General features: G+C 44.2%; 1 long non-coding RNA gene across 1 annotated transcript; it reads right to left on the bottom strand.

The window, feature by feature from the left end:
* Window positions 1–9,602: 9,602 nt before the first annotated feature.
* Window positions 9,603–10,664, bottom strand: LOC106725974. The gene is made up of 2 exons (XR_001361985.1): window positions 10,406–10,664; window positions 9,603–10,307 (listed from the first exon to the last, which is right to left on the bottom strand). It is a non-coding gene; the product is annotated as an uncharacterized LOC106725974 (long non-coding RNA).
* Window positions 10,665–10,740: the final 76 nt, after the last annotated feature.

Raw genomic sequence — 10,740 nt, 5'->3', positions numbered from 1 at the left:
AGAGGGCACGAGGAGTCCGCGCCGCCGCACTAGCCCCCGAGGCTGCCGGCGCCATTTTGAATAAGGTCAGCACCCGGAGTTCCGTGGGAGAAAGAACGTGGTGGGGAGACGCCCTCCGGGTCTCGCGACGTGCGCGAGGAGCGCGTGTCCGCAGTGGCCAGCGCACTGCCCGGCCCTTGTCGCGTCATCCCGTAAATGGAAGGATGGATGGATGAATATCTGCATTGCAACGGCACTTTCACACCCATCACCTGACTTCTCACACTCACACGGAGGGGCAGGTGCGGCCGTGTCCACTGTGTAGCGGCGACAATCGAGGCTACAAAAAGCAAAATGCTCCACGTGGTCCAGGGCTCGTGGACGGCCTGAACTGGAAGGGACGAGAGGCTCGTCCAGGACTTTATTTGCAATGTATGGTCCCCTGAGAGTCTAGCGCTCGGTGCCTGGGACACGGGACTCCGGCCGGGTCCTTCTCTCCAGTCTGGTGGGGAAAGTGGACACTTAACACAGTTACAACCAGGGTGATGAAGAATGGGTAACCGGCACGTACTAGTCAGTGCTTCAAAAAAAGGAGAGGATTGTGAGTAGTACACAAAGGAACATTTTTAAAACATATAATAGTTGTGTATTGTTAAAAATGGGATTTTCCCCCTTTTCCTTCTTTTTTGAATATATAACACATACACACGGTACAGATTTTTTATAGTTGTTCTTTTAGCCCTAACCGGTTTGGCTCAGTGGATAAAGCGTCGGCTGCGGACTGAAAGGTCCCAGGTTTGATTCCGGTCATACCTTGGTTGCAGGCACATCCTCAGGAGGGGGTGTGCAGGAGGCACCTGATCGATGTTTCTTTCTCATCGATGTTTCTAACTCTATCCCTCTCCCTTCCTCTCTGTAAAAAATCAATAAAATATATTTAAAAAATTTATAAAGTTGTTCTTTTATTGTATTTTAATTTTTTCCACCACCATTTATCCCCCCCATACAGTTCTCCACCTTCACCCACCCACCTCTCCCCTGCAATCACCATACTATTGTCCATGTCCATGAATTCTTTCTCTTTTTTTTCTTTCCCCCAGCTGTCAGCCTGCTATCTATGAGTCTGTCTCTATTTTGCTTGTTAGTTTCAGTTTGTTCATTAGATCCCACATATGAGTGAAATCATAATGGTATTTGTCTTTCGCCACTTATTTCACTTAACATAATGTTCTCCAGGTCCATCCATGTGTGGCAGAGGGTAAATTTTTCTTCTTTTTTTCCACTGAGTAGTATTCCATTGTATAAATGTGCCATATCCAGTCATTTACTGATGGACACTTGAGGTCCTTCCAAATCTTGGCTATAGTAAATAATGCTGCAATGAACATAGGGGTGAGTGCACATATTCTTTATTTTTCTTTTTTTAAAAATATGTTTTCATTGATTTTAGAGAGGAAGGGAGAGAAATAGAGGGACAGAGAGAAATATCTCTCGGCTGCCTCCTGCACGCCCCCTACTGGAGCAACCGAGGCATGTACCCTGACTGGAATTGATCTGGTGCCCTCTTGGTTCATGGGTCAGTGCTCAACCACTGAGCCACACCGGCCTGACTGCACATATTCTTTCAAATTAGTGTTTTGGGTTTCTTTGGGTATATTCCCAGAAGTAGAATCACTGGGTCATAAGGCAGTTCCATTTTTAATTTTTTGAGGTATCTCTATACTGCTTTCCACAGTGGCTGCACCAGTCTGCATTCCCACCTACAGTGCACGAGAAGGGTTCCCCTTTATCCACATCCTCCCGGAATGGAGTAGAGATGAGGTCCAGTGTGAAAGATCTGATGCCCAGGGTGAGAATTGGACCTTCCATGAGGGTGATGGTGCCTGGGCACAGTTCCTACTACTGTAAAATGGTCTCTGTAACAACTAGGCCCAGAGGGCCTGGGAGAGGTCAGGGCAAAGTCCAACACACTTGTTACAGAGACCACTGAGCAATAGTATGAACTGTGCAGATTTAACAGCTATGTGTTCTAGGATGTAAATAGAAAATTGCTAGTAGAGTAGATTGTTTTATTGGAGTGACTGGTAATTGCTCCAAATCACTAATTAAATGGGCAAGAGCAATTGAACCCATGTTACAGGGCCACGAGGGAAGACCATAAAGGCAAGGAATGAAAACGGCAGACAGTGTTGAAGAACTTGATCTTGCCTGGGGTGTTTGGGAAGCAAATCTCCCAAAGGGAGGAGAGACTTCCTGTTCCTCCCTACCCCATCATGCATCTGGCCTCCAAGTCTTATTGATTCTGCCTTCAAAACATTTACTCCAACCCTAGCTGGTTTGAAAGCTCAGTGGTCAGGGCTTAGGCAACCAATCAATGTGTTTCTCTCACGTCGATATTTCTCTCTGTCTTTCCCTCTTTCTTCCACTCTCCCTGAAAATCAATGGATAAATATCCTCGGGTGAGGATTAACAACAACAACAATAAAATATATGCATTTATTCCAGCAAGAAGAAATCTCTGTTCATAAATTCACCTGAATATATAATTAAAGTTTTCTATAACTCAACTTAATTTCTATTTTGAACTCCCATTCTGCTGAAGTGGCAGAAACTTGATCTCAACTAATTGAGGGTTTTACCCCTTCTCTGGAGTTATATTTAAGGCCCTGAGCTCTAGTAGTTTGGTGTGTGTGTGTGTGTGTGTGTTGGAGGATCGAGTTTTCAAGGTCTTCCATGCACACAGGCATTCATAGAGATACCTTTGGTCCCCACTGGTTACTGGCGATAGCTGGCTGTTCTCAATCTCTGCTAGAGACCATAGCTCTCTCCCTGCCTCATGCCACTCTGGCCTGTGGGAATCTTGCTGAGATTACCTAAGGTCCTTTGTGCCTAGATATATCTCAGAGACATCTCCACACTGGATTTTGCTGCTCCCCATGGCAGCATTCCAATCTCTTGGATTCTTTGCTCCTTCCTCGGGCCCCTCTCTGCTCTCATCATTTCCCTCCATCTACCTTCCCTTCCTTCCTTTTCACCAGACCCCTGAAGCCCTCATTTTGGGGTTTCTGGAGGACCCAAATAGATGGCACTGTCTTTCTGACTAAGGTTCTAAGCATACTGGAAGATGAAGCAAAGTATAGGCAGGCAGAGTCTGGATTATTCCCTTATTACTGACAAAGACCAAGCATTTGCTTATTGTGGGCTTATACTAGTGTATTACTGAGCCCCTGGGTTAGGCAGACTCCCCCACACTCCCTGTGATGGCAGTGCTTGACTGGTAGGCCTCCCTCCCAGAGCCCCTGGAGGGGCAGTGAATTTGTACCCCTGCAGGCAGGCATATCCTAAGAGAAGAAGAGCAGAGCTGAGCGGAGCCTGTACCATATTCTCCCCAAATACACTGATCAGATGAGTTACTCTCTCCCAATTGCAGAAGTATCTTGCCTGTGGCGCCTCTTCACCTGGACCAGTTCTCCCTATTCTCTTGCTCATGAAGTTTCTTGCAACTTTTTAGCTGTCTGAGATTTCACTCCTTTTCCCTAAGTCTTTTTGAAACCAAATACAGAAGTACTTAAATCTTTTCTTAATAAAGTTTTGGAAAATAGACAAATGTAGATAGAATTCTATAATGAATTCCCTTGCAGCCGTCACTCAGCTTCCACAGTTATCAACTCATGACCAGTTCTAAGTCATCTATAACCACTCCCCAAAACTCCTGTATTATCTGAAACAAGTCCAACACATTCCAGAATGATTCCTTACTTTGTTTTCTGCCCTGTCACATCCCACCCCTGATGGGCAATGAGCACAGAATGGACCAACTATTTGAAAGAGGGTGGGGGTGAGTTACTAGAAAAAAGAAAAAAGAAGGGAACATTATGAAAACATTATCCTCCATAGTAGGCTGTTTCTATTTTCTTCATTACCATTGGAATTTAAGACTCATCATTTATCTCTGGAAGCTCCCTCATAATTATTCTCCTTGCTTCTTTTCTCCCTCTGGATTACTGGAGTTTCTTTAAGTAACCACCTGGACCAGAATCACTTTGAAAACTTGTTAAAACTCCGATCACTGGGCCTCTCTCCAGCCCCATTGAATCAGACTCTCTAGGGCAGTGGTTCTCAACCTTCCTAATGCCACGACCCTTTAATACAGTTCCTCATGTTGTGGTGACCCCAAACCATAAAATTATTTTCGTTGCTACTTCATAACTGTAATTTTGCTACTGTTATGAATCGTCATGTAAATATCTGATATGCAGGATGTATTTTCATTGTTACAAATTGAACATAATTAAAGCATAGTGATTAATCACAAAAACAATATGTAATTATATATGTATTTTCCGATGGTCTTAGGTGACCCCTGTGAAAGGGTCGTTCCACCCCCAAAGGGGTCGCGACCCACAGGTTGAGAACCACTGCTCGAGTGGGTTCCAGGTGATTTTTTTTTCAAGCAGTCCATATGATTCTGAAACACAGTGATATTGAGAACTGCTGTTTCAGTCGAGCCTCCATGCTGTCCCCACATTGTCTTCAAACACCATCTCTCTCTCTCTCTTACACACACACACACACACACACACACACACACACACACACAAACATACACACACACACACACACACTCTGAGGACAATCCAGGAGGCTCCCACCTACAGGATAAGTTTCAAGTTATCAGGGCTGGTATTTAGGGCCTGCAGCAGCCTCTTTCCTTGCCTCTCTCTTCCTTGAACCCTGGGTTCCAGCCCCATCTTACAACTTTGATACACTCAAACACTTTTTGTATTCTCTCCCTCACCCTCCTAGATCTGACAAACTTGTACTGATCATTTGTGGGCCAGTCTAAAGGTCTTTTATTTGAAGCCATCTGTAACTCACTCTTCTGTACATGGTAGTTGAAAGGCCTGGGAGTCAAATGTACGTAGCAATCTAAGCTCTGCCCCTTACTGACCATGTGACCTTAGGAAAGTCCTTGATGTCTCTGGGTTTCAGTCTCATTATCTAGAGAATGAGGATAAAAGCAGTGTCTCTTAGGACTGTGAGATGTAAATGGAGACCTTAGCACCATAGGGAGGCAAAACTTTACCTTTGTCCTCTTAGGGTCTCTGGCTGGGCCTGAGAACTAAATTGACAGAGGATAGATTCATAGGAGAGAGGTATACAGATGACCCTTGTGTAACATGGGTCTACTTATATATGGATTTTTCCCCATAAATATTGTAAATGTATTTTCCTTATGGTTTTCTTTTTTTAATTTTTTAAAAATATGTATTTTTATTGATTTCAGAGAGGAAGGGAGAGGGAGAGAGAGATAGAAATATCAATGATTAGAGAGAATCATTTATCAGCTGCCTCCTGCTTGCCCCCTACTGGGGATTGAGCCCGCAACCCTGGGGCATGTGCCCTTTACCGGAATCGAACCTGAAACCCTTCAGTCCGCAGGCCGACACTCTATTCACTGAGCCAAACCAGCTAGGGCCCTTATGATTTTCTTAATAACATTTTAAGGGAGGAGCCTGCAACCAAGGTACATAATAGCTTATTTTATTGTAAGAAGACAATATATAATACATATAATATACAAACATGTGTTAATCAACTGTTTATGTTATTGGTAGGTTTCTGGTCAATAGTATGCTATTAATAGTTAAGTTTGGGGGGAGTCAAAAGTTATACACAGATTTTGAAAAAATTATGTTTTTATTGATTTCAGAGAGGAAGGGAGAGGGAGAGAGATAGAAACATCACTGATGAGAATCCTCAATTGGCTGCCTCCTGCACGCCCCCTACTGGGGATCAAGATAGCAACCCAGGCATGTGCCCCTACAGCAGTGGTCGGCAAACTCATTAGTCAACAGAGCCAAATGTCAACAGTACAACGATTGAAATTCCTTTTGAGAGCCAAATTTTTTAAACTTATACTATATAGGTAGGTACATTGTTATTAACCTAATTAGGGTACTCCTAAGCTGGCCTTTCCTAAAAACGTCCTCAATCTGAGGGGTCAACCTCAGCGAACGTACCCCCACTTCTTCTAACGCCACTTCTTCAAAACTCGCCCAGGCCGAAAACCGACTTCTGCGCATGGGCCATGAAGTTTCAATTGCACTGTACGTGTGCGCCCGCATGTGGTATTTTGTGGAAGAGCCACACTCAAGGGGCCAAAGAGCCGCATGTGGCTCGCGAGCACGGTTTGCCAACCACTGCCCTACAGGAATGGAACTGTGACCTCCTGGTTCATAGGTCGGTGTTCAACCACTGAGCTACACCCACTGGGCTATACACAGATTTTTGACTGTGTGGTGCAGTCAGTGCCACATTGTTCAGGGTCAACTGTATAGATTTTTACCTGTACATGGGAGCCCCCACAGGAAAATGAAGACCCAGAGAAATGGCCAGGGTCGGTTGAATGAAGAAAGGCTACTGTAGAAAAGTAACTCATATATGTGGAGATTAAAGATAAGAGTTTGTTTTTTTAAATATGTTTTTATTGTTTTCAGAGAAGAAGGGAGAGCGGGAGAGAGAGAGAAACATCAATGATGAGAGAGAATCATTGATCAACTGCCTCCTGCACTCCCCACACTGGAGAATTAGCCCAAAACTCAGGCATTTGCTCTGACTGGGAGTTGAACCTTGATCTCCTGGTTCATAAGTCAACACTCAACCACTGAGCCACGTTGGCCAGGCCAAAAGATATTTGACTTCCTTACTAAGTAAATCACAGATGTTCATATTTTGGCAGTGGTTACCAGATTATTATAATCTTTACTTTTTTTGTGTGTGTGTGGGGTGGGGTGGGGGGGTTGTTAATCCTCACCAGAAGATATTTTTCCATTGATCTTTTTAGAGAAAACGGAAAAGAGAGGGAAAGACAGAAGCATTAATACGAGAGAAACACATTGATTGGTTGCCTCCTGTACGAGCCCTGACCAGGGCCCAGGCAGGGGAGGAGCCTGCAAACAAGGTACATACCCTTGACCAGAGTCAAACCCGGGACACTAGTTCACTCTATCCATTGAGCCAGACCAGCTAGAGGTATTGTAATCTTTTGATGGTGTCATGTTCCTTGATTTTTTTTTTTTATGTTCCTTGAAGTCTTATGTTGCTGTCTTCACATTTGAAGTAGCAGTCACCTCTTCCAGGCTTTACTCTTCGCCTTTGGGAGAAAATTACCTTCCATCAGCCCTCCTAGGGGTTCTGAGGCTCTCTCAGAACTTCTATGGCAGCGGTTCTCAACCTGTGGGTCGCGACCCCTTTGGGGGTCGAACGACCCTTTCACAGGGATCGCCTAAGACCATCAGAAAACACATATATAATTACATATTGTTTTTGTGATTAATCACTATGCTTTAATTATGTTCAATTTGTAACAATGAAATTGGGGGTCACCACAACATGAACTGTATTAAAGGGTCACGGCATTAGGAAGGTTGAGAACCACTGTTCTATGGATATGCCTGCTCCACACTTCTTGCTCCATCTTGTGGCAGAATTCATAAGCTTGTGTGCCTTCTCTCAATCCTGCCATGTCCCAGACCCTGTGCTGATAACCTCCCTTTTGCTTTTCCAAGGGTAAAGCTAAAGCTCAAGTTTGTGGTCTCTCCCTGGCTGGCTGATTTAGGCCAGTTTTCTGTACTAGCTGTCTGCCAAAGCTTTCTCTCACCACCATGAGGAGCACACACACAGATCGAGCCGCAGGATGGGCCGTGAGGAAGTGAAGCACACAGAGCATTGGCAGTGTCTGTGGGCCATTTGGGGGCATCCACAGGCAAAGTATCCCCAGCAGCTTGTGTGCAGGCTTGTTTTGTTGGTTTTTTTTGTTGTTGTTTTTGTTGTGTGTTTTTTTTGGTGTGTGCTCTGGCTCATTGAGTCTTGCAACTCTTTTTAAAAAAATATATATTTTATTGATTTTTACAGAGAGGAAGGGAGAGGGATAGAGAGTTAGAAACATCAATGAGACAAACATTGATCAGCTGCCTCCTGCACACCCCCTACTGGGGATGTGCCCACAACCAAGATATGACCGGAATCGAACCTAGGACCCTTCAGTCCGCAGGCTGACACTCTATCCACTGAGCCAAACCGGTTAGGGCTGTGCAGGCTTCTTCTTCTTCTTCTTCTTCTTTTTTTTTTTTTTTTTTTTTTTTGTGCAGGCTTCTTAATGAAGTTCGTGATATAGTTAGTGGGATCCCTATTCCTCTAATTCCCTCTGAGTGTCTTATCTGCCACTCTCCTGGTCCCTTCCCACCCACCAGTCATGCAGCTCACAACTCAGTACTCTGGATGAAACAAGAAAGAAATGGGCTTCTTTGGCAGAGTCCTGTGCTGCTGGGGAAGCCAGTGCTCACTTACATGCTCTTACTTTATCCCACTGGATAAATCACCAGCTGCCTTGGGTTATAGATGATGCAGGTAAAGTCAAACTGTTCCAAATGCATTTTGTTTTGTTTTTTTGCTCCATTTGCTGGAACTTCTCTGGAAACCTAGACTTCCACAAAGGTTCTTTCATCCATGAGTGATTGCCTAAGACAGTATTCTCCAGAGAGACGCTGACTCCTTCTTTATCATACCCCCTGGATATACACAACTGTCATTTCCTCCCATTTATGTCAAGTGTTGCAAAACAGCTTCAAGCTTCTTCAACCAATTTGCCTACCCAACACTTCCTAAAATTTATACTACAGAAACTTTGGTACTGGTACTGTTGGCAATTAATTTTAAAAATTTTAAACACTGTGCAGGACAAACAAAATATACTGCAGGCCACCAGTCTGCAAACTCTGATTATAGTCTGCTTCTAGTTATATAACTTGTAGTATAAGTATATTCACTTATGAAACAGGAACATCATCGATCGGTTGATTCCTGCACGCCCCACACTGGGGATCGAGCCCGCAACCAGGGCATGTGCTCTGACCAGGAATTGAACTGGCGACCTCTTGGTTCCTGGGTCAACACTCAATCACTGGACCACATGGGCTGGGCAACTTCTGTTGTTTTAAATTACCAACTTTGTGGTAATTTGTTATGATAGCCACAAGAACATACTGTTTTTCTCATTCGTACTGCCAGCTCTATAAAAACAGAGGCAGTGAATTTAACCTGTGTTTGGGGTCTTTCCTCTACCTGTAGAAAAGTAGCTATGGCAGAGAACAGAATGCCAAGAATTGAGTTGAACTGGCCAGGTTTTAGAATGGCCTACCCCTTACTGGCTTTCTTCTCTAAAATGAGACATGTGCCATTGCCTCCATAGTGACTGTGAAGGACCTATGTGGAAATGGATGGGGAGCCCCTTCCACTGTGTGTGTGCAGCTCTCCCATGGCTTTTGTTGCTCTTTTGTGACTTGCTTCCCTACAGAAGTGTTAGAATAAGGTCCCAACCCAGGGGTCCCTCTGAAAAGAGTGGTCATTCTGGGGTTAAGTGGTCATTCTGAGGCAAGTCCTAAATAAGAAATAATAATTTGGAAGGCCTCCTGCACGCTCCACACTGGGGATCGAGCTGGCAACCCAGGCATGTGTCCTGACTGGGAATCGAACCATGACCTACTTTTTATAAAAGGAAACTAACTGTTCATACAGTTAAATATATATATTTTAAATATACATATTTTAAATATACATATATGTATTAATTTTAGAGAGAGATGAAGGGAGAGAAAGAGAAACATTTATTTATTGTTCCACTCGTTTCTGCACTCATTGGTTGAGTCATGTTTGTGCCCTGATCTGGGATGGAACCTGCAACCTTGGGGTATGGACAACTGAGCTACCCAGCCACGGCCAATGAACAGTGATATTTATTGCAGCATTATTTGTAAGAGCAAATAATTAGGGGGAAAGAAACCTTAATCACTTTCATTAGAGGAATGCTTAAAAAGTAAAATACAATCATATTATGAAATACTATTTTTAAGAAGAATGAGATAGACTTCTCAATGATGAGGAAATGTGAACACATTCCCACTAAACCTCCCTCGCTAGGGCCAAATGAAACAAAAAGAATCTCAAATGGGGGGCGGGGGGACCCTCCAACTTCTAATGCAACTTTGTGGAAGCACAATAATAAACGGCTAACTCCGGTGAGCTGCCAAAATACATTGAAATTTGGGTAAAATTCAGGAAGGTCATGAAGGGAAGGGTCCAGACCCCTGCTGATCTCACATTTAGTGCAGACCTCTTCAAAACCGGGCTGTTCTGTCCCAAGAAGCCCTATGGTCCTTTATCCTGCCAGCCATTGGGGCACGGAAGTCATTGGGTCCAGCGAAGAGTCGGGATCCGGCAGCAAAGGCCTCGTGGAGGAGTAAACACTGGTGCTGATGGTAGGAGTCCTGAAACCATACAGACCGGATTTAAGAGTGATAGAGGTTTGGGGGGCAAAAAAGTGGTAAAGGGAGACGTGATTTTTCTTTTCTATTTTGAAAAACACCTGTTGATAAATCTGAGCATTGCTTGTGTCATTTTTTTCAAAGCTGAATTTTTAAATACAGAAGCCAACCCATAACGGCAGATGACATGCCAGGAAAATCAGAGATCCCAGGTACGAATCTTGTGTCTGCTCATAATTCGCTCCGCAACCTCAAACTGCATTAGTCTCATCATCTGTAAAAAGTAGATAATCACCAGTCGCCGGGCCGCGACGGGAGCCCGATGGAGCGAAACTTTCCACTTTGCGACTTCAAGGCCAATTCGGTTCCAGGTAGAAGCCGCGCCCAATCACGTACTGCCGCGCCATAGCCACGAGGCATCTCGGGTTTATAGTCC

Source organism: Myotis brandtii, unplaced genomic scaffold (genome assembly GCF_000412655.1).
Source record: "Myotis brandtii unplaced genomic scaffold, ASM41265v1 scaffold208, whole genome shotgun sequence".
In the NCBI taxonomy this organism is placed as follows: Eukaryota; Metazoa; Chordata; class Mammalia; order Chiroptera; family Vespertilionidae; genus Myotis; species Myotis brandtii.
The sequence above is the reverse complement of the archived record's forward strand: the minus strand, read 5'-3'. Positions and strand labels throughout refer to the sequence as shown.